The sequence below is a fragment of the Malus sylvestris genome, chromosome 1, assembly GCF_916048215.2.
Source record: "Malus sylvestris chromosome 1, drMalSylv7.2, whole genome shotgun sequence".
In the NCBI taxonomy this organism is placed as follows: Eukaryota; Viridiplantae; Streptophyta; class Magnoliopsida; order Rosales; family Rosaceae; genus Malus; species Malus sylvestris.
Window position 1 is genome coordinate 8,710,492 of NC_062260.1, and position 25,340 is coordinate 8,735,831.

Sequence of the window (25,340 nt, forward strand, 5' to 3'; positions counted from 1 at the left end):
CACTGACCCTTGCGTGACGGACATAGAGGTCGTCGCAGTAAGATTTTAAAATTATTTCGTTTTAAATGTTGATAATATTGTTTTTATGTATAAATTAATTTAATGAAATAAAAAACAGAAAATGTAAAGAAAAATATTGAATTAAAAAATTATTGAAAGTGTACATACAACGAAAAGAAATATTTTAAAATTTGAAAAGGATTAAAAACAAAACTACAATATGTAGTCGTCCACGTCACAATAGCTTGCTGGTGGTGTTGTTGTTACGTTGGGGGGCTGGGAGGTTGTAGTTGCTACGGCGGGGGGCTAAGAGCTCGTTGCTGGAGGTGGTTCAACATCAGGGAACAGTATGCCAAAGATTTGATGGGTGAGATGAATTTAGTTCATCAAAGTGCTTTGGGCTGCAAGCTGAGACTGTTGGGCGGCAATCTCCACTTCAGATGTTAGCAATTAAACCTCTTCTGTTATCTGCTTGGAGGATGAGGCAAACTGATCCTGAAGGCGGGCTTTCCTAAGCCCCTGGTGAATATTCCCCTGCCTACGATCGAAGGTCTGATCGAGTGTGTCTGTCATGATCTAAAAACCCCCATCCTTAGGGGAAAACATTTCCTCAATCGGGGTCTCTGGAGGAAGCTGGGAAGCCACCTCATCCAGAACGGTCTGGCCCTTTTCCACCATGGTGGACTAGAAAAATGAAAACAAACAAATTAATTTTAATACACATGTAATTAATATTAATACTAATTGAATATTAAAAATTTGAAATAACTTACATGAAGCTGCTTCGTCAGCTCATCCCTGGGTCGAACGTATACCTCTTTGAACATGTCAATCTCAGGAAACTTTGACCCCCCTGAATAAAAAAAAAATATTAATACATAGATTACCAATTGTGTAATAAAGAGTGAAAAAAATAAAAACTTAAAATAAATATACGGTTACCTTACGTCACTCCTCCAACCTATAAGAGAAGCGTCGTGAGCTGGAATGGTGAAGAAGTTTTTTCTTCGACCGATTGATTGAGTTTACCTTTACTTTTTTCTGTTGAATTAAAAAAATGTATTAGTTTAGATATTTATAACAAACTAATGAAAAAATTAAAATATTATTTAAAAATATAAAAATTTGATTAATATATTATTGAAATATATATTATACTTACGAGGTATTTCTTGTCTTGAAAATGGTCGCAAAGCCACTCCCATTCATCTTGGCGGTCCACCAACTCTTTAGGGCACCCAACTGTTAGAGCGACCTTCAGACCATCATAATTCTCATAATGCTTGTGGAGGTCGCTCTTCCACTGAGTGAACCTACCAACGCAAAAGTCGTTGATGTACTAGTTTTGATTGGCATCGAGGTTTGTGAGCTCATAGTGATGCTGCAAAACTAAACAAATGAATAGTAGTCAAAATTAATAATATTTGTATACTTTAATAAAAATTTAGTATTTGAGGTTGAAATACCAATAATTCATGAAGAACGACTTTCTTGACTTTAGGTGGGACAACTTTCCATGACTCCCATAGGAAGGGGCAATGATTCCTGATAACCGAGCTAATGTCGCTGGTCAATGCACTGTGCTGCTTCTTTGTTGCAGCCGCACGATGTCAAGGATCCCATGTAATAGTAATCTTCTCGGTCATGGTGCGAGTGTTTGTGACTTCTTCAGAAGTCTGCATGGACTCTTGTTTTTTTTTTTGAACTACAAAATAAACAAAGTAAACATAAGACAAATTTATTTTATACCAAAAATTCGGCAGAACCTCCCTTAAAACTATAACATTTCCTAAAACCTACAGACAATATAACAACAAAAACAACACATCCACCCAACAATTCAAACACTTTATACCAATTGGGGACTTTAAAACAGTTATAATCTAAATTTCAAATTGTTAAATTGAAAATACTATGAGAAAGATGCATTACCTATCTGAGATCCCTTTCCATGGACAGAGGAAGTCTCACCAGACTACTTAGCCTCCTCAGGACTCTGGGGATATCGATGAGTTCACTGGGCACTTAGTACATGATGCGTCATCGAAGAAGTCAATGACGCAGAAGCCGGAGACACTATTTGACTGACAGGCGTGACTAGAGACACACCTGTCATGCCCAAATTAGGTGGGAAGGTGGCAGCAGCACTACCTGCTGGAGAAAGTGTCTGATTGTCCCTACTAGTTTTAGTAGGGACATTCCACTAGTTTTAGTCAATTTATTAGAGTATATTACACTAGTTTTAGTCAATTTATTAGAGTATATTACATGGCACATAATATATATAATCCACCAACGCCAACATGTTTTTGTATACGTTTTGCATATAAAAGCTATCAAATGTTTATAAAAAACATAAGCAATGAATCCTAAGTAGCTGATTCGCCAATAGATCAGTAATAGACAAAGAATAGTCAAATATATAACATTTTCCTTGATATATATATATACACACGCACACACAGAGAGAGATAAATTAAATTTATCTATTTATGGGAAAAAGATCCAAAACCAAACTAAAACACCAAATCTAGTGAACTTATTTGAATATACAGCTAGGGCAAAGCATTCGAGACAATAACATATATGGTTGGTGTAGGGAAACAAATAGCAAAATAGCAAAAATATAGGTATTAGCTATAGGCAGCATGGTTTCAGCGCATAATCCAGACTGTTGGGGGCATGGTTTATAGCCATATATTGGTAGGGAATGGGAATGAGAAATAACATATAATAGTTATAACAAGATTTACATTGCAGGATTACATATAGAAGAAAATTGTTCATACTACTGTAGAGGTGGAAAACTATGGCATAAAATCAATACAAATCCAAATCCAATTATTGATTACCAAACACAACATTACGAAACTCAAATTACAAATTCATAATATGGCAAACAGATAAAAGTTTCCCTTCACCACGTCCTGATTATCAAGAAAACACATCCATGCATAGAGTCTACATCATTATATTCCAAAGTTGCTGAATGCTAGTCCACTTTTTAGTATACCAAATATCCAATTCTATAAATCCTCAAATTATGTAAATCAAACAGAACAAAACATATATTACTTGAATGACTGAGACAGAGAATAATAAAGCTAAGACTCTAAATTCAAATAGTGAAAAAATAAATATTCTCAAGAGTATGAGCAATAACATGATTCCACACACTGCAATATGACAAAAGAATAAAATATTTTGGTGCCTTAGAGAGCAAGATAAAGGTAAAGCTTAAAGGGACCACTGCAGCATTGGCAAGTTGTGAAACATGATGAGCATGTCCAATAAAGAAGAAACCAAATTAAACCTATGATAAAAAAATACTGCATAAAAATGGGATGTAAGGAATCATTTAATAAATATACTGTGGTAAAACTTTTTTTATTTTATTTTAGCATCACTACTCTAACCTAGACGAGAGGGAGGGGGAAGGGCTTGAGCCCGAGACGTAATGTTGTGTTTTCTTAATGAGTGTGATCTATGATAGTAGTATTCAAAGAAAAATTATGTAATCCAAATTCGAAAACCCTAACCTAATATTCTCAATTTGAAAGCCCTAACCCAAGATTCCAAATTTGAACCCTAAATCCCTAATTGCTCTAATTAAAACAATTCAACAGAAAAATTGAAAAATTGCTATAATAAATAATTGACTTAAGGGAGTGAATTAAGGGGATATTGGGTGCTTACCTAGTAATGTTGTGGCAGCAGTGAGATGGTGTGGCATTAGAGTGCGAAGCGGATGTCAGGTGCAGAGGAGAGAGTGACAGCGAGACAAAGAAACAGAAAGAGAGAGAGAGGGAGAGACATAAATATTGAGTGATGAGAGCGAGAGATGAAGAGAATCAAGAGAAAAAGATTGGTGAGCTTTGCATGCAGAGAATGAGAGAGAGATAGAGTGAGTATGAGGGAAAAGGATCCTCACCGGATCCTTTTCCTAAGAATCCTAGGGATCCCGTGATCTCACCCGTTCATCGTATATTGTGCGGTCAGTTTTCTTTAGGTACTATTCATATTTCATTTTAAATTTTAAATTTTAAAATGATTTCTGACCATACGATGTACGATGAACGAGTGAGATCACGAGATCCCTAGAAAAAGGATCCGATGAGGATCTTTTTCCGAGTCTGAGCTTCACCTAAATAAAAACGCACCCAAAAAAAAAAAATTGCGCCCAATTTTCGCCAAAAAAAAAAAAATTTTATACGTTTGCATGATGAGGGTGTTCTAATTTTTATCGCGAGTCCAGTTTTTAAATAAAAAACATGAATTTTTAAATATTTGCTCCACAAACATTTCCAAAACGTTGTCGCGAATCTTTGTAAATTTAAGTTATATTTTGCTTAAATAAATATTTTTTGTTTAATTAATTTTTTACAAATTTTAAAGGAAACTTTTATTTGTATTCAAAATAAATATCATTACATTTACATCACAAGTTTTCGTCAATCCTTATTTGAACTAGAATAAATATCATCACTTGTAAGTTTTCCATATAAATCAATGTCTACAACGTCGCCCGCACCCAGGACATGTACCCCACTGATTTGCGTACACAGCTTGTCATTGCGATCAACTGCCCAAAATTTGACATGACAATCGGAGTATAATTCTGCGCTTAGGCAATAGCCAAGTTTTACAATTCTTCAGTGTAAGCGGGTGAATTCATGTCTTTCAATTTCTTCACCTAAATTAATGACAAAAAGTTGACATGTTAGTTTACCATTTACAATTATGCAAATAACCCAAAACACGAACAACTTACATTGTCACGAAACCAACGAGGAAACAATTCACGGTGCTTCTTGGCATATAAATGTGAAGGATGTTCCTGCTTCATGAACTCTTCATGCTCATCTAGGTAGGTAATTGTCTCGTCACAATTATTAAGTACAAACCAATGTGCTACTTGTCATATCCCGACCCGGGCTCGCATCCACTGTAGCATGATATTGTCCGCTTTGGGCCCTGATCACGCCCTCACGGTTTTGTTTCTGAGAACTCACACGAGAACTTCCCAGTGTGTCACCCATCATGGGATTGCTCTCGCACGAACTCGTTTAACTTCGGAGTTCCGATGGAACCCGAAGCTAGTGAGTTCCCAAAAGGCCTCGTTCTAGGTAGAGATGAGAATATACATATAAGGCTTACAAGATCCACTCCCCTGGGCAATGTGGGATGTTACACTACCTCTATGTCAATTTTGTTAAACAACTCCCTTCTGGGCAAAGATAGAAAGTTTTCACTTCTCACATCACCGTCATTATTGTGTTGTTGTCGATTGAACGTAATCTCAACGTCTAGTAGGTACATTGCACAAAATGTAAGTGACTCAAATGCGACCCATGCCTCCACAATTGATCATTTAGGCTTTGCCCTGTTTCGTACACTCTTTTTTAATTCACTTAGCAGTCTGCATCAATAAACAAAATAACGTGTAAAATTAGTCAAATCGTACATACACCACGACCTAAAGTATTTATGGCGATTAAATAACTTTCTATCAGATACATCCATCAATAGTTGATGGGTTCGGTTCGAAGTGCCGCATCCAACAAGTGAATCATGATGTGGATCATGCTTGTGAAGAAAGCTGGAGGAAATATTTGTTCAAACTTGCATAGCAATTCAATAATATCATCACGCAACTGTATAACATCGGACTTGCGCAAAGATCTTGTAGTTAATTGAGGAAAATATCTTGCCAACAACATAATTGGCTTTACCAGATCTTTGAGCAAGAGGTGTCAAATTCCTACTAGGAGATGGCGTTGAAGTATCACATGACAATTATGACTCTTGAGGCTTGAAAATTTGCCTCCATCCATGTTTGCACAACGGGTCGATGTTTGAAGCGTACCCATCTGGAAATTGTACAGAAGATAGAAATTGCAAAAACTCTTTCCTCTTATCTGGTTTCACAGAAAACGATGCAAGCTTCTTTTTGGCTATGTCTTCGTCCCTCGTCATCCATAAACCTGGCCTAATGCTTATTTTTTTCAAATTGATCTGAGCTTTTATTATGTCTTTTGTTTTTCCCTTGATGTCTAGTATAGTTTTGACCAGTGTATCAAACACATTTTTCTCCACATGCATTACATCGATGTTGTGTCACAATTTTAATTTCGACCAGTACCGGAGCTTGAACAACCTCATGTTGTGTGTCCAGTTCAGATATATGTCTGGTCTTGTCCTATTTATGGATTTGCCCAACGGAGCAAAATCCAAATGATTCACATAAGCCAAAATTTCATCTTTGGACATTCTTTGGGTCTCCGCCGAATCTCTATGCCATTAAAGAAGGATGCCTTGTTCTGACGCCACTCGTGGTCCTATGGTAACCATCTATGATGCCTTAGGCAATAAACTTTTCCCCTGTGCTAGCCAAATGTTATGTTCTATTTGTAAACTGGGCAAGCGTAGTAAACCTTAGTGCTCCACCTAGACATCATAGCGTACGTAGGAAAATCGTTTATAGTCCACATCATTGCTGCTCGCAAAGTGACCATCTTCTTGGTAGATTTATCGTATGTGGGAACACATTTTCCCATAATTCTTCTAGTTCATCAAACAACAGTTGTAAATAAACATCAATAGGTGTGCTTGGATCTTGAGTTATCAACAATGTCATCATCATATATTCTTTTTTCATGCACTTCCAAGGTGGCAAATTATACGGAATTGCGACAATTGGCCAAGTGCTGTGGTTTTGGTTTAGAACTCCAAATGGATTAAACCCGTCTGTTGCAAGTCCCAATCTAACGTTATGGGGCTTACGTGCAAAATTAGGGTACAACCGATCAAACTCTTTCCATGCCTCTCCATCTGCAAAATGTCTTATAACATTGTCATCCATTCATCTATCCTTATGCCACCTCATGTCGTTTGTAGTGTGTGTCGACATATACAATCGCTGCAACCTGGGCTTTAATGGGAGATAACGCATAACTTTTTGTGGAATCTTTGTTTTCTATTCTAAAAGGTCATTTTAAACCACGACTCATTACATACAGGACATTTATCCAATGCTTTATTCTCTTTGTAGAACAAAATGTAATTATTTTTACACCCTTGAATTTTTTCATATCCTAATCCAATACCACTTAACACCTTCCTTGCACTTTTATGATCTTTAGGCAGGCCGTTGTCTTTTGGAAGCATCCTCTCGAAAACCCCCCAAAAGTAATTAAAACACTGGTTCAACATACGAAACTTTATTTTGTCATGCATCAACTCAACAATGGCGATGAGCATCGAAAATCATTTGCAACCGGGGTATAATTCTTGCTTGGCACTTTTTAATAGTTTTTCATATTTTTCAAATGCTTCACTGTCCATGATGGGAAGGACGTCATCTTCTACTTCCTCATTCATATTCGAACTAGCGTTTGGAAAACCATCATTTATAATGTCCATAATTTGTTCATTTGAGTCCATAACAGATTCAATTGTCCCTATTGCTCGGGTAATGTGTAAGGATGAAGCATATTGTATTTGTTCTCCATGATGATTTCACGTAGTATATGTCTCCATCATCCCATTTCTGACTAAATGGTATCCAACAATTTCAAAATATTTAATAATTGAGTTGTTACACTTTCTATAAGGACACCGAATTTGAGTTAAACCCCGGTTGTTTGTAATTACAAAATCAATAACTGATTTATTCCATCCAAATAATCATCAGCACATCTATTAGGATTATGTATCCACTATTTGTCCATATCATCTGCAAACATAAAAAATTTACTAAGGTTACAACAACTTCAATTATGGCATGCCACCTTATGCGTTTGGTATAGGTCTTATCTCATTCGAGAATGCACAATTACGTGCTATAATTTACGGTTCCAACACATTAGAGTTTGATCGTGGTAAAATTTCGGCAGCATCTCCCTGCAGTTCTTCAATTGCACAACGTAGATACAAAAAACTATGATGCACCTGAAAAACGCAAAGAGATGCAACCAAATTTCTTGCGTTCAAACTCTAATGCATGAATCGCATAATACAACATCTAATTGTGCATTCTCAAACTGTCCAAAATTTTGGGACAATTCAAGAATTAATTGGACTGCAATCATGCTTTTGCATCCATTCATGAAATCCAACTAATTCTCAAACGAGAAACTAAGCACATATGAACATTGCAAACCATTTTTTGTACATCCATACTAAAATGTTTGCATACAAATAAATAAACTCACAACAATTATAAACTACATACAAAACAACTTAAATGAATGGAAATTAAATAAGTTACTTAAGAAAATATACCTCCGAGATTAACGACAACATAACTACAACTGCTAGAAATTCCAGGAGGAAGGCACCTGCTACAATTGTTTTGCAGCTTATGCCTTCCTGCATTTTGGTTAAATTCAATAAAGTGAAAAGAATTTGCACGACTAAAGAACCATCGTGCAAAACATGGTGCTTCCACTTTTGGTGCCATCCAACTACGCTTTGTCGCGTTTTTAGAAAACTTTGCAAGACGAACCACATTTTGTCGCACATTACTTTTTATTTTTAAATATTCGTTTTTTGAAAAAAAAAATTGAATTTTTCCATTTAGTCTTCAATTTTTTTCAAACCACATAAATACTTAATAAATCAAGAACTTATTTCATTAAACCATTCATGCATAATTAATTAATATAAATATTTATTAAAATGTATTAATTATATTCAAAAGAAACATTAAGTACATATTTAATCAAACAGTTCATAATAAAAAAAAACTTCTAATTCAGATCTTATTATTAAATAAGCAATAAAATTATAAATAAAAGAACCCTATTATACTCCTCCATTGGTAGTTCTGGTTCTCGCAGTAGTTCTGCTACACGTTGATTATCAAACTTCCACTCTGGAAACGAGATTTGAAGATGTTGATAGCCTTCATCAGATTTGGGTTACTTTTGTCAATGTCCAATTAGGCTATCATGAAAAAATTAATAAATTAAAATCTCACTATTATATTAAATTTAACAAACATAATGATTATTTAACTAATAACTTAACACATAGAGCTAACTTAACGATCAAGTGCATCTTCAGCTCCTTAGGGATGGCTCAACAAGACTCCCAATCCACACCACATTTGTCACGCACCAATACTCCAACATCGGACTAAAAGCTAGCACCAATATCTGACTTCACAACCCCTATTAATTCGTTAGCAGTGATTCGGTAATGGCTCCTACCATAAGTGTGTCGAACCCGTACACAACTCTTTTCTTCTTGTCTATCAACAAAATATATATTTATAATATTGAAGCTAAATAAAAACTTTATACAAAATGCAAAATTTACAATGCAAACCTTTTCCGAAACCTTCCCCATCCATTGTCTTTGACAAACACACACCACAGTCGGCCATTGTACCAACAATCAAAGAACAAATTGATTATAATTTGCAAATAGTAAAGTGTTTCCAAAACGAATTGTGAAGAATAAGGAGAGCAGAAGAGCATATTTATAGGAGGGTTAGGGACTTTGAGCGACGAAGCCTTTGTCGTACAAACATTTGCACTAAATACAGTATTGCTTCCTCTGATTCACATGCATTGAATACTCTGACTCAGGACTTTGTACGATGAAGCCTGTGTTGCGCATGGTTTTCGTGAAAAAACTTCATCATTTCGCTGATTTGCATGCACTGAATGCTCTGACCAAAAAGCTGAACGAACATTGCACGATGAAGCCTTTGTCGCATTAAACCACCTTATGCGACGAATTGTTTGTCGCTCAAAACATATAGATTCGAAATATGGCGATAAACTTAACTACATTTTTTATGCCCTTTGCGCGACAAACCATTCATCGCGCAAAACATAATTGATTGTAATTATGAAGTTTACGTAAACATAGATCTTTCATATCTATATTTAGTAAACTTCATAATTACAAACAAATATTCAATTATAATATTTATTCTCAAAATAATTGAAAACTTAAATAAATTAAATTAATCCATTCAATTATGTAAACAAAAAAACATGAATTAAAGCGTAATTAAGTCCAAATACATAACCTATAAGAAAACCTTAAAATTAAATATTGTCCTCAAAAACATAAATTTAAAACTACTGCTCCGCTGGTCCTGCATTCCGCTCCACATCATAATGCCACTGCTTGTAACCCCTCTTCAACGCCTCATCCATCAACTTCATCAACTCTTTGTTCGTATAATCAAGAGTATAGTTACACTATTACACATATATGTAAATAATTAATTACAACATATAACAAACAATTTCACAAAATTAATTATTTTCAACCTTTGTCACACTTACTAATAATTGATCCATCACTACCTTTTTCACATCCTTGGGCATATATTTCCAAGAACGTCACTCAGCAGTAGGACAATTGTTCCTCATTGCTACACTAATGTCATGCGCAAACTCCACATATTACATCATATCATGGGGCCCGGGGGGCATGCTCTCCTGCCAGTTTCTTTCCACCGCTCTCCTACGTACTATCCTTATTATCTACCATCAAGTTACAAAATAATGTGAATAAAATTGCAACACAATTTGTGCTTATATAGAATAGTAACACTTTACGTGACAAATTGCTGGTTGTGCCTTCAAGACTACAACCTTTGCGCTACGAAAGGTTCATTGAGCAAAGTGAGAAATAAATATGCAATACATGACACGACTTCAACACCACTGACCATGGCTTTGTGTGACAAAATTTCATCCCACAAAGTTTTGCATGACCAAACTTTCGTCGCGCAATACATTCGCAGTAAATATGACAACTTAAAAGGTAACTGACATTTTTACAGTGTTTTGTGCGACGAAGTCTAGCCCTGCAAAGGTTTTAGCGACAAACGTTGTAGCGACAAACATTTTGTCGCTTAAACCTTTGCGTGACAATTGACAATATTTATTTTATTCCATCTCGAAAACAGTTTCTCAAAATACTAATGTCAATATTACAGTATTTTAGAAATATGTTCTCGAGATGTAACAAAATAAATACAGTCCATTAAAATTTATTCTTCCAATTTATTAATAATTCATTGTCATTATTTAAAAAACCATAAATAGATTAATAAAAAAGAAAAACTATTCTAATCATTTGCTCGTCCAGCCACTTCGTGTCGCCCTGTGTCACATTGAACATCAAACTTCAACTCCCAAAAATGATACTTGAACACAACGTCGATGCACTTCATCAAATTTGCATCACTTTTGTCAATGTTCTAATCAGGCTGATATGCAAAAATAAATAAATTACACATATTACTATTATATTTTATCTAAAGAACTAAATTATTATTTAACTAATTAATAATTTACACGTACTGCTAATGCATCGATCATGACCGTCTTTATCTCCTCGGGGACGTCTTTCCAATACTCCCAATGCACTCCGCATCTGTCACATACCATACCCCAATGTCCCACCTAAACTTGTTCACCATATCCGACTTCTCATATCCTACTAATTTTGCGTAAGTGATTTGGTAGTGACTCTTAGCACAAGAAGTCTATCGAACACATGTCGCAACTCTCTTCTTTTTCTTATCCACCAACAAAATAAAAACTTATATTCGTCTACTTAAATATTTAATTAATTTACACAACCAACAAAATTAAGTACATATTACATTTCTCAGAACCTTCATCTTGAATTGTCCTTGACGAAGGACTACCAGAGTCTGCCATCACGTATGAAAAAACAAACAAAAAATGCAATAATAATTTGGTGAAAGGAATTATGGCTTCTTTGCGTTTCCAAAACGAATTGTGAAGAATAAGGAGAGCAGAAGTGCATATTTATAGGAAGGTTAGAAACTTTGTGTGATGAAGCCTTTGTCGCACAAACATCTACACTAAATACGGTATTGATTGCTCTAATTCACATGCACTGAATGCTCTGACTAAAAAGCTGAATGGACTGTCTGCTACGAAGCTTGTGTCGCTCAAGGTTTTTGCGAGAAAAACTTCGTCGCACAATTTTTTCGCGCCAAAAAAAAATTACCTGCGGTTTTCTTACTGACTTTGCGCGACGAGTATCATTTTCGTCGTGCAAACTGTATTGCACGGCAAAGATGTGTGTCGTGCAAAGTAGCACAATTCTTGCGCAACGAAGCTATTGTTTCATTGCCCAAAATGCACTTGCGTAATGAATTTAGCTTTGTCGTCCAAACATCTGTCGTGCAAATAGTTTTTCATACTAGATATGAAAATATAGGATTCCTCACTTTTTTCTAATTGTTATTTATAACAAAAAAAGAAAAAAAAATTAAAAGTAAGAAAAAGAATGAACACTGTAAATTAAATTTGGAACATAAAGGAGTAAGTATATTTCAAAACTGGTGTGAGGCCACTACGTACGTTACCAACGTGACTAAATTGATTATCTACCCTATATAAAGGGATAAATTATGCACTTTTTGACTATTTTTGTTCTTGTTGTTATACAAATACAAAAAATAAGAAAGGGAATGTTAATGTGAATTATGATTTGGATATTGTTGCTGGCACTTCAAAATTCTCATTTTGCACTTTAAACTTTCTATGTTTAGAAAGAAAAATACACTTTTGAGGAGTGCACAATTAAATTTTTCGAATGTCAATAACAATTTCATATGATTTTAGGTATTTGATTATGAATTTTAAGTGCCAACACTTTTTTTATTCCTTATACGTTAATTGTAACATCCCACATCGCTTAGGGGAGTGGATCCTCTAAGCCTTATATGTATATTCTCATCTCTACCTGGCACAAGGCCTTTTGGGGGCTCACTGACTTCGGATTCCATCAAAACTCCGAAGTTAAGCGAGTTCGCGCAAGATCAATCCCATGATGGGTGACCTATTGTGGAGTTCTCGTGTTAGTTCTCAGAAACAAAATCGTGAGGGCATGGCAGGGGTCCAAAGCGAACAATATCGTGCTACGGTAGAGTCGAGCCCGGGATGTGACATTAATAAACACATGAAAACATATGAGTGAAATAATATTTTAATAAATGAAGAGTACTCAAAAAGAAAAGAAAATTTCCATTTCTCATTAATTGAATGGATTCTAATTCTACCTCATCACACATCCGTCTACCACTTGAACTTACACAAAGAGTTGCTTGTGATCAATTTGGACCTAAAATCTACATTTATTTTTATTTTTTTTATGTGTCATGTGCCATCCTGCTAGTTAAGAGATAGGGTACTGCTATTCACATACCATTTTCTACTTCCTAAAGCTCCTTATTAGTTTTTGTCCGTTGATCTTTTTCAATTGTTTCGATCCAACGGCCGAAAATTAAAAAAGGTTTGTGAGAAGGAAAAAATGTTATGTGAATAGCACCACCCAACAGATATATGTGTGTACACACACATAATGTGTATATGGACACACATTAGTGTTATAGTATTTGGAGGAGAAGTATTGGACTTAAACCTTCCTCTTTTCAATTTCTAGTTTCTATTTTTTTCACTATTTAAAAATCTTTGCCAAACCCTGCCTAGATGCTAGACGGTTGGCCAATGCCCCAATTAATCCCTTGACGTTTGAAAATTAAGAAAGGGTGCCTATACTTGCCTAAGCACCTGCCTAGCTGCCTAGCCTCATTTAGGCACCTACCTAAATTACGGCTCTCACTTAGACAACAAATAATTACTTTCATTTGCATTTTATTTTTCAGTAAATTGTAAGAGACTTATTGAATACTTGGATAACACTTATTATATTCTTGTTCCCCATGTTTTCAATATGTTTTAATATTATATAATGTATATGTCATTATGTTTTGCTATTTATATATCGCAATACAATTATCTATTTTTTTAAGTATAAGCAGACATTTATATATATGTTATATATTAAATTTAACTAAAACTAAAAAAACTGTCTAGATCCTGTCTAGGCCCGCCTATGCTTGGGCGTTAGGCCCCTGCTCACCGCCCGGCTAGAACCTAGCGCGTTTTAGAACCTTGTTTTTATTTATTTATTTTTTTTGAGATTAAGAGGGAAAATATATGACTATAATGAGGGATATGAAAAGGGGTGGAGGGATGGGAGAGAAATAATATGTAGGGGTGAATTTTATTACCAAATTTTCATGCCAACCGAATTGTTAACTGTTGTGCCAATCCGTAATAGCATTGTATTGTACCGAACTGAAATTTTATGGTACAATTTTGGTATCCAATACCATTACCACGGTTTTGGTATTCAATACCATTACCATGGCACTACCATACCGTACCGAAATATAATAATAAAGAATTTATAAATTATATAACATATAATTACATAATATATGTTTATATATATTATCTATAATATTTTTTTGGTTCAATCCCTCCACCTGAACTAAGGACAGGGAAAAAAAAAAAAAAAAAAAACCCTTCAGTAACTTAGGTTCTCTCTCTTTGAACACTTTCCCATTCCGCCAACGACTCCACACTCATCCATCTCTGTAACCTTCTTGTAATATGAAAGAAGTAGGTACGATCTGGATATTGTTTGTAAAAAATAAATGCCAACGACTCCACACTCATCCATCTCTGTAACCTTCTTGTAATATGAAAGAAGTAGGTGCGATCTGGATATTGTTTGTAAAAAATAAATGGGGTCACCATTGCCAAGTGCCATAAACATGTCTTCAAACAAGATGATGTTGTTAGTTACCATGCCATAACTATGTTTAATGTGCTATAAATATATATGTTTAACAAAGTGGAAATTACCATTACCAAACTATGCCAACTGAACTATTTGGCATATCGAATTACGATATATTGAAAGTTTGGAACGGTAATATTAATGGATTTTGCCAAACCGAAAGTTTGATACTGTAATAGGTATAGAGGGTTCGGTATAGTAACCGTACCGAACCCACCCCTAATAATATGGGTAATGTACCATTCCATATTATAGTCTACTATCTTTCCACCTCACTCCATCCTTCTTCATGCATTCTCTTATCTTCCATTTAATTTCTCTTTAATAGAAAATGAAAACAACCGAAAAGAAAACGTTTCATAGTCAACCCTCTAATTGTTAAAGACTGAGTCAACATAATGAACATGAATCTAACAGTAAATAAAGACATTTCATTATTGATTACATATATTGATACACAATAGCATAAATATAATACTGATACATATGGAAGCTTCGTAAAATTGGTTTCCATGTCCGAGCTACAATTGAGTATTTTTTGTATTCCTCTTGGATTTAAGTTTTTGTTTTTGAAACTAATGAGTGTTAAAGTAATTCAGATGCATTCATGATTTTCAATATTTATTAACTAATTTCAAACTGAATATCAAACAGCCCTAGATGTTAAAAAGATATAAAAATGAAAAAACTCAGAATATAATTCTTTCTTCGAAAGAAAAATAATAATAGCAATTCCAAGTTCTCTGCCAGGAAACAGTTGTTTGTTTTGGTTATTACTAGGAAACAGCAGCCAAAGTAAGAGATGGACCCTGCAAAAACATACATTTTATATCTTAATTCTTGGAATCATTTGAAGAGCTTAATTACTAAACTCTATTTCACCTAAAACACTCTACTTGATCACGATGTTATCCATTAATTTATTGTTTAATTCATCTCTTTTAGTACATTAAGGTCAAGCTAGCTAGCCGTTGGAAAGAGATCCTCTTCGGATCTCTTCCTTCAAAGCCTATGGATTAAGTGATCTATACTTTTGAAATTTGATCTAACGGTTAAAAACAAAGAAGTTGGTAAACATTTTTAAAATTTATAATATTTTTTTACCGTTGGATCAAATTTTAAAGGTCTGGATCATTTGATCCATGGGCTCGACTTAATATTTCGACAGGCAGCAGCCGACAACGACTCTTATACCTACGAATCTGCTCTAAGTTTCCCTTTTCCCTTCATCACAGAATTTCCATTAGCCGCCTTAATTTTAACAGACTGTCAAAGAGAGAAAAGTTGACCAAAGCATTAAGTCAAGAGAGTGACGGAAAGGATTCTCAATGATATGAGGAGACTACCCCATACAATACATGCAGTTAGGACTTCGGGAGCAGAAAACAGTTTTTTAGAATGATGATATTGGACAGATTGCTACCACAAGTCTACCGCGTGAATTTTTCTGGCAACTAAGACATGACTGGAGCAAGAAATTAATTTTGTATGTGTTTGTGTGTTTGTAACACTAAAACATTTGTTAAATTATGTTACTAATCAGGTGGGAACCAGTTATACTTGTGGAGTAAAAAATAATTAAGAAAATTATGGAAGTGATACGTGGACTTTTATGGGTAAAAAAAAAAGAAAATTACCTTCGAGGCATACCAGAATTCCCACGCGCATGCAACAGACAATAATTGCTCAATCAAGGAAGAGTCAAAGGTGATCAACTTGGTATTTATTCAAATCCCTCTCATCACTCCTCATCAAATCCTTATTCAAAAGGTAACTCCCAATTTTCCTATTTAATTTAGGATTAATTTTCGTGTTAAATTGCAAATAGGGTCAGCCACCCCCTATAAATAACCCTATTATCCCACTAAAAAGCTAAGCCATTTGATACCCACAAACTCCAAAACACATTATTTTCATAATTCTAACTTTGACATTAGAGATTCTTCAGCCCAAGCCCCCCCCCCAATTCATCGTGGGTGCGTGAGGCTTTTAACCTTAATCTTAAATGTTATTATTTTGCAGGTGTATTTTTGTCAAAGGAGAAGACGGCGGAAATTTGTATCCACAAATTGGTGCTTTCATTGAGAGTCCTGATTCACATGCTCAAAGAAGACTTTCGCATTCAAAGTTTCTCATTTCTCATTCATTTGTAGATTTTTCGTACGTTCTTATTCCTAAAAAAATTTATAAAGTTCTTTGAATAAACGTAAAAGAAAAGTATAATGACTAGAAATTTGAAAACCACAATGAACGGAACTTCCTACGTTCAAGGATTTGGACCAAATGAATGAGATCGAGTCATAGTTCCACCGCAATGATCCACAAGGCTTAACACGACGCCTAGTGGAGCGGCACCACCCACACGGGGCACCACTATGGCAACCACCACAATAGCGACCACCGTAGCAGCCTTTGGCGAGTCCACTACCCATGGTGAATAGGCCACCATGCAACAGCAGACCCAGGCTCATGCCACAAGGCAGCCAGCCGAGTGTGAAGCAACCCACATCTAGTAGGCCCACGATGCTACAATGGTAGCTAAGGCCCAGACAACTGTATCAATTAGAGCAGCCCAACATTTGTGGGCCCAAGGCCAACACGAGCACAACAAGCTCCAAAGCCAAGCCCAATATTTGCAAGCCCAAGGTGCAACGCATGTCTGAGGCGCGTGCACTCTCGGTTAGGCCCATGGACTAGCATACACTAACGGTTGGGGCCATACTTCGATAATCGACATGAGCAACCTTCCAGGCAAAGTGTTCATTCACGATTAGGCCCGCAAGAAGCATCCTCCACCTCATATCGGAGTAGGTAGCATGACGGATGGAGAGAAACAGCCCCTCAATCAGGTTTAAGTTTAACGGCCATCATGCGAGAAATTCCCTCGCCTGCTAAGAACGTACTCATGCACCGCTGCCGCGACATAGATGAGTCGAACATATGGAAGAGCAGCCTAGATCAGTAGGTCACGACTGGGGGCAGCTGAGAGCTTCGCCACCCCAACAAAGGAAAATTTAGGAAGAAATAAAGAGGTTTTTGACCGAGCGATTGCATGATTTCGAACGCAACGAGATCACTGACGAGGTAATACACTGGGACATGACCAACATAAGTAGGTCACCCTTCACGGACAAGATCGAGTAGGTAGAGCCTCCACACAAATTCAGCTTGCCACATTTCACATATTTCAAAGGAGATGAAGACTTGAAGAGGCACCTAATGAACTACCGAAGCGCAATGATCCTCTATCGGAACAACGACACTCTCATGTGAAAAATATTCGCCACCACTTTACAATGTGAGGCGCAAGATTGGTTCTACACCCTACCATCACAATCAATCCGAAGTTTCGATGAGATTTATTTAGTTTTCACCAAGGAGTATTCATCATATCGCTCAATCAAGAAGAAGTTCGACCACTAGTTCAATGTTAAGAAGAACCCAAAGGAGTTGCTTAGCAACTATGTGAAAAGGTTCAAAGAAGAGAAAGCAAAGATAGTCGGATGCAACGACTCGATAATTGGTGCAACCTTTCAAAAATGACTCCCAGCAGACCACCCGCTGTTTGGAGAATTGATTTGATCATGAAAGAATATCTAACTCTAGCAAACTCTTTCGCTCTGGCAAAGAAGCATGCACTTTGGGATGAGGCTCGATAAGCAAACAAAGCACTCAAGCAGCCTAGAAAAGAATTGGCAGTAGCTCAAAAGAAAGAGGATGAGAAGTAGTATAACAACAAAAGCAAGCAGGAAGCCAAGCGCAAGGACTGGTCCATTACTAACACTGTTCTAAAAATCCCCGCCTAGCGCCGCCTAGGCCCTAGCCTGCCGCCCTAATTAATGCCTAGGCGTTTGAAAATTAAGAAAGGGCGCCTAGACCTGCTGAGGCACCTGCCTAGACCGCCTAGGCACCCGCCTAGACCCGCCTAGGTTGCAACTCACTTAGACAGAAAATAGATAACTTTCATTTTGCATTTTGTTTTTTTGCCAATAAATTGTAAGAGACTTGTTGTATACTTAAATGAATACACATTATATCCTTATTTCACATGTTTTCATTATGTTTCAATACCTCATGATATATATGCATTCTATTTTGTAGTTTATGATGAAATTATATATATTTCAAGTATAAGCAGACACTTATTTACACAAAATATGATAGATTTACTTAAATCCGCCTAGTCCACCTAGGCGCCCGCCTAGGCCCCGCCTAGCCGCCTAGGCGCTAGGCCCCAGCCTGCAGCCTGACTAGCGCCTAGCGACTTTTAGAACCTTAATTACTAATGGAGGCCCGACACCCAAGAACTACTCGAAGTTCTCGATCCTAATCCACCAAATCCTCCGCGATATCAAGTGCAAACCTTGGTTCAAGCTGCCGAAGCAATCAAAAGGAGATACCTCCAAGTTGGACCATACCAAGTACTGTGCATTCTATCGAGGTCACGTCACACAACTGATTACTGCTACACTTGGAGGAACTACCTAGAGAAGCTGGTGAAAAATGTCGAGGTCGATAGATACTTGGACAAGCCAGCTACGTATCCTAGAAGAAAGGCAGACGCCGACGAATAGCCACCAACTAAGACAATCCAAATCAATGGAATCTGCCCCGAATCCGAGCAGTTGGGGCCACTAACAACTCTAAAAAGAGGAAGATCCAGCAAGCTCAATTAGTCTTTCAAGTCCAGGTAGCCAATACCTAATATAGACCCATTATTTGCTTCACCAAGCAGAATGCCAAAGGTGTCGACTTCCTATACGATGACGCACTAGTAGTATCTGTCTAACTAGCCCACACTATGATCGACAAAATGATGGTTGACAATGGAAGTACGGTCAATCTACTTCAGCTTTTAGTAATTCAAAAGATGAGCCTGGAAAGAACAATCATACCATAATCGGAAATACTCATTGGATTCAACGGACACACCTAGACTGCCATCGACAACATTACACTTGACGTGAGAACAATGCTAGTTGTCTCAAAGCAGATGTTCACGATAATAAGCGACCCGTCTCCCTATAATGGGATTCTAGGGCGACCTTGGCTGATAAAGTTGGACACCGTAACCTCCGTCAAGTATCAAAAAATCTGATTCCGCATCCTGATGAGGAATCAGAGAAATCAAGTTTGACCAAGCCATATCTCGACGATACACTGTGCAAGTACTGAAGGAGTCGAAAAAAAAGACCTTTACCCTTGTAGAGGCTACCGAAGTCCAAAGGGACGACGAAGTTACCAAATAACAATTACAGCAGATGGATCAAGAAAATGGTGTCCAAATCAATGCGCCAGCAGACGAGATGAGATGGAAACCCCAAGAAGACACCGAGCACAACATCTACTTGGCAGTCTCGGAAGTAGCGTTGAGCTCTGCCCTCATGTGAGAAACATTTAGACCATGTAATTTGGCTCTAGTTGTTGCAGCTCAAAATCTTAGACCTATTTTCAAGCTTATACAGTCATCGTCATGACTCAGTATCATTTATTATCAATCTCACATGCTCCAAATGCTTCTCAATGAGTAATGAAATGGGTGTTAGAATTTGGCCAATACATCTTAGTTTTCTGACCCTACACGGCGGTAAAAGCCCAAGCCTTGGCGGACTTCATAGTAGAATTCACGCCTAACCTAGGCGACACAACAAAGCGGCCTAACGATGCTCTAGAGTCAGCCGAGCACGCCCTAACCATGCCTGCTTCACCCAATAGAGATTTCAAGCATTTGCATGTTAACGATGTATCCAAGTACAAGGGCTTAGGGGTAGGCGCGATCTTTGTCACCCCAGAAGGTTTGATGCTTCAACAAGGAATCATTCTAGGCTTCAAAGCATTCAACAACAAAGCAGAGTACAAAGCCCTACTAGCAAACCTCTGAACGGTAAAAGACTTGGCGGTGACAAAGCTTGCAATTTATTCTGATTCTCAGCTAATCACCAGCCAGACTACTGGGGAGTACACGACAAAACATCCAAAGATGGCGCAATACCTAGAAAAGGTACGCTAGCCAATCTAGGCTTCGTCCTCGATCACCAACTCAAATCCTCTATTCCAGTCGAGTATCTGGACAAACCAAGCATAATGGCAGAGCCAGCAGCTGAGGTGTCACAGGTTAGTACAACTCCAAATTGGCAAGATTCCGGCATACTCCCCATTGAAAGATTGGAGTCTAGAAAGCTCCAAACAAAGGTAATACGCTACTACATGTGGAATGACATTCTTGTCCGAAGATCTTACCCATATCTCTGCTGCCTAGCGCTTCCCGACAACCTAAAAGTTTTAAGTTCAATCCATGAAGGCATTTGTGGAAATCATTATGGAGGCCAATCCTTATCATAAAAGGCTTTTAACGCAAACTACTACTGGCCTACTGTGCATCAAGATGTTAAGGAGTTAGTACAAAGGTGTAACCACTGCCAACACTACAAGCCCGTACCAGCATTACTTGTGAGCGAACTACACCCGCAGATTAGTCTTTGGTCGTTCATATAGTGGGCAATCAACCTGGTAGGGCCAATGTCGCCCACTACTGGGGGCAAATGCGTAATGATCATGGCAACTGACTATTTCACCAAATGGTTGGAAGTAGAGCCCATAATAACCACAACTCAAATGGACACAGAGTGCTTCATATAGAGGAACATCATTTACCAATTTGGCATCCCTCAATCCATCTTCACAGACAACGGCTGGCAATTCGTAGAAATATGGCATGAAGCAGCATATGTCCACGTTGAGGTATCCTTAAGGCAATTGGAAAACCGAAGAATCCAACAAGATGATTCTTGACTACCTCAAGAAATCCCTCTCTGACAAGAAGGAAAAATGGCCAGACGAACTTCTCGGATGTCTATTGGTGTATCGTACAACCAAACGACGAGCAACCGGCGAGACTCTTTTCTCTTTTGCATTTCGTTCAAAAGCAATCATTCTTCCTAATGTTATCATGCCAAGTATCAGTACTCTACTACCAAGCATCAAGCATAACAGAAAGAAGATGGCCACAAACTTAGAGGGAAAATGCAAAAAGGTCATCTCCCGCATCGCAGCCTACCAGCAGCATCTCCTCTCTAGCTACAACAAAAAGGCCAAGATTGGCAGTTCCAGCCTGGAGATTTAGTCCTAAGAAAAGCTTTCATCACTGCCCATAGAGAAGACTCCAAAAAGATAGATTTCATTTGGCAAGGTTCGTACAAAATCAGTAGAGTAGGCAAGAAGAGTAGTTACACCCTCGCCACCATGAACGACAAAGAGATCGAAAAGTAGTGGAACACCTACAATATGAGGAAGTACCATGCGTGACCTCCCGCTATATCAAAGCCTGAAGACTCAAGCAGCTCGACAAGCACCACCTTGCAAGCTGAGGACTATCTAGTTATTATGCAGTTCCTACCTTAAGACTAAGTTTTCGTTTGTTTCACTCGTTTTTCAATGAGGATTTCAGAAGTAATTTACAACTTGGCTCGGCTGTATGCTTAGAATAATTGGTCACTCCTACACTTCAAAAGAAGATCGCACCCTTGGAGACTAACCATGCTTTCTAGTGTGATAGGGTAAACCCATTCCCCAACACCCACATGGGTTTGCTTTTTGATGCGGGAGGATAAACTATACACTCCAAATATCCAGACGTGGATGAGTCAGGCTGCCCTGGTGTAACTAGGTGCACGATTGTTTGCGTCAAGATTCCTAGAAGTAGCCATAATGGTCTTTTTCAAGGGTTAGCTAACTGAAAGATTTTTGGAACACTAAAGTTTTTACTGAGTGCACTAAGGTAGCCTACAGTTTCTAAAAGGTTCAACAGTAAGTGTGCATATACGAAGCTCTATTCACTGCCGACATGCTACGTAGTCGATAAGCTTCACCTCTGCCAAGTGTGGAATGATCGTTTAGATCTACACTAATTTCTACAGTGTTATGATACTTGCTATAAAACCCACGGAATTGGTTACATAAAGAGCAAGGAGTTCTCTTGAACCTTTGCTTACGAAATTTCATACAACCGCGTACTTATGATACGAAAGGTAAGCGAATTTCATAACCCAAAAATCTTTAGTATGTTGTTGTGCAGGCCACACAACTCAAATGATTGAAGAAAGCCAAGGTTAACAGCCTAGTCGTTATGTGAACTCGTCTACTTCTATAAGTAAAGCATTCGGCTGCTAACCCTGTGGCTAACAACTTTGCAAAAGTTCAACATTAACACCTATGGCTACATAGGCTATGTGGGCCTATCCGCTTATAGAAAATTAGCATGCCTGCCGCTGGTATAAAGGTCAAAGGTTGGGTGCAAACAAAAGAAGCGAAGATGAAGAAAAACGAAGGACAAGTTTATTAAATTTTCTAGTAAAATTGATAAACAAATAGAAAAAGTCGAGGGAGTTCAAGCAAAGTAAAAAAGCAACAAGGAAAACAAAGAAAATCCTAAAGGCTACCTAGAAGATTACTCTTCAGCAGCTTGGACATCCCATGACTACTCGGTCGCCACACCTTTAGCAGCCGCCACGCTTTCAACAGCAACATTATCTAGTGCTTCACCCTTGGCTGCCCTAGCCTGGGCACTAACTTCTCCGATTACTTCACCAATGAAAGCTTCAAACATAAAGGGAAGCAAGTATTCCAGAGAAATAGATAAGGTCTCCAAGTCTTTCCCAGCAAACTCAAAGTCAGACGGCTTACCAAAAAGATGTTCTACATAACCCAGCTTGTAGAAATTGGCCTGACTCTGAACAAGCGAAGCATTGAGCCCAGCCTTCTCACCCTTCATTTATTCATTCTCCTCAAGCAGCCTAACACAGATGCGTTGCAACTCATCCACTTCATTCTTCAAATTTTCGTTAATCTTCAATGCAATTTGGAGTTCTAACACTTGGGGTTCAAGCCTATCAATGACCTTCTTGAAGTCAATCACTTGATTATAAGCCGTAATCAACTTTTCATCCTTTGCATTAGCAGCAGAACGAAGCTTAAAAATGGCATGCTCAAGATCTTGAATTTGAGGTATGTAACATCCAATCTTCTTCTTTGCACTTTCATACTAAACTTAGATCATGTCAAGCCTAATCTTCAAGTTAATGATCTCCTGGTGAGCGGTCTCAAGCTGCAGAGAAGTGGGGGCAGAGATATTGGACCCCTTCAAAGTGATGAGCTCACACTCAAACCTCTTGATCTTCTCAGCAAAAGAATAAGCTTCAGCTGTCATAATCTTTGTCATTCATTAGCAGCCTTGGTATCCTCTTAGTCAAGGAGCATAGAATCGACTGCCAGAATTATCATTTTCTGCATCATAATAAGCAGAGCATTCATTCTATATCGGGTTGTATGCTTCACAAAGAAACTTAGGCAAATAATCCCTCTAACGCCATCAACAAGCTTGGCACACGCGTCCATGTCTTCAAGCAGATCTGGCTTTAAAGTGCACAGATCTCAGTAACCTTTCTAGAAACAGGCTTGGCGGATTTCTCACAATTGCCCACTCGAGTAGTTTTATCTTTCTCAACAGGTGAACCAGTTTCAGCAGCAAAAGAAATAGGCCTTAGCGCCACTTTAGCAGCGAAGTCCACCTTATCGTTCTTCATAGTAGCAAGCCTTTCCAAAGGTGAATCAGACTTAGTTCCCAATATACGACTTGGCACAAATTTTGGCACTAGGGGCACGGAGGAACCTCTATGCTGAGCAATCCTATTAGCAATCGTACTAGCTACTTTCGGCATGGCAGACTTCACCAGCTCAGATTTAGCGCTCTCATCTTTCTTCCTCTTGGAATAAATCAAGTCAATCACAAGCCTATCGGCAGTGGGTGAACCCTCACGAGCAATGGAGGAAGCCCTCGGCTTTTTCTCAACTGGTATCTCTTAAGGAAGAAGGGAATATCTCTTCTTTCCACCCTCATTCACAGCAGGGTCCACGACATCCATTGAACGAGCTAATGCATCTACCTTTATCTGTTTTATCTCATCTCTCAGGGACAACCCACTTATCTCCCGACGAAAAAGACTAAGTAGCCAACGCCATTCACGGTACTCAGCAAGGGTACCTAAAGCAACATGCACCTTCTTCATATCTGGAGAAGTCTTGAGAGTTGTGCCAAATTTCGAATCTATATAGACAGAGGATGATAGTTAACAAATTAGAAAACGGCTTAACAAAAGCACAAAACAGCCTAGAGACTAGGTAGTCTACTTATCGGAGATGAAAATCGTCGGAACGCGCAACTTAGGGGAAGAATCAAACTCCCACTCTCCACTGGTCTCCAAAGTCTCCTTGGCCCAGTCATGATCTCCCTTGCTCAAATGATCGAAAAGGTTATGGCAGGATCACAGTTGCCCAACTCCATCAATATGGCATATATCAAAGAAGTACTAGAATTTGTTGATGGTCACATCTAAGTTAAAAAATTGGCTTAGATTGAGGAATCCCACCATCACACAAACTGCATTTGGAGAACATTGAGCGGGGGCACATTTCATAGAGCAAAGCACTTCTTGGAAGAAAAGTGGCATAGGAAAAGTAAATCATAACACAAAGTAGTAGGGGTGAAATTTTATAGCTCTCAAAGCCCCACTACATGACTCACAGCTGCTACTCTCCTTGATACGCTCCACACACACCCCAGATGGAATGGCGTGCTTATATGCTTTAAGGAAATCTCTGAACGAGTCATCGAAGCTAATTTGGAAGTG

At 37.9% G+C, this 25,340-nt stretch overlaps 1 pseudogene; it reads right to left on the reverse strand.

Annotated features, from left to right (window-relative positions):
- Window positions 1-787: 787 nt before the first annotated feature.
- On the reverse strand, window positions 788-23,425 carry LOC126607588 (uncharacterized; annotated as a pseudogene).
- Window positions 23,426-25,340: the final 1,915 nt, after the last annotated feature.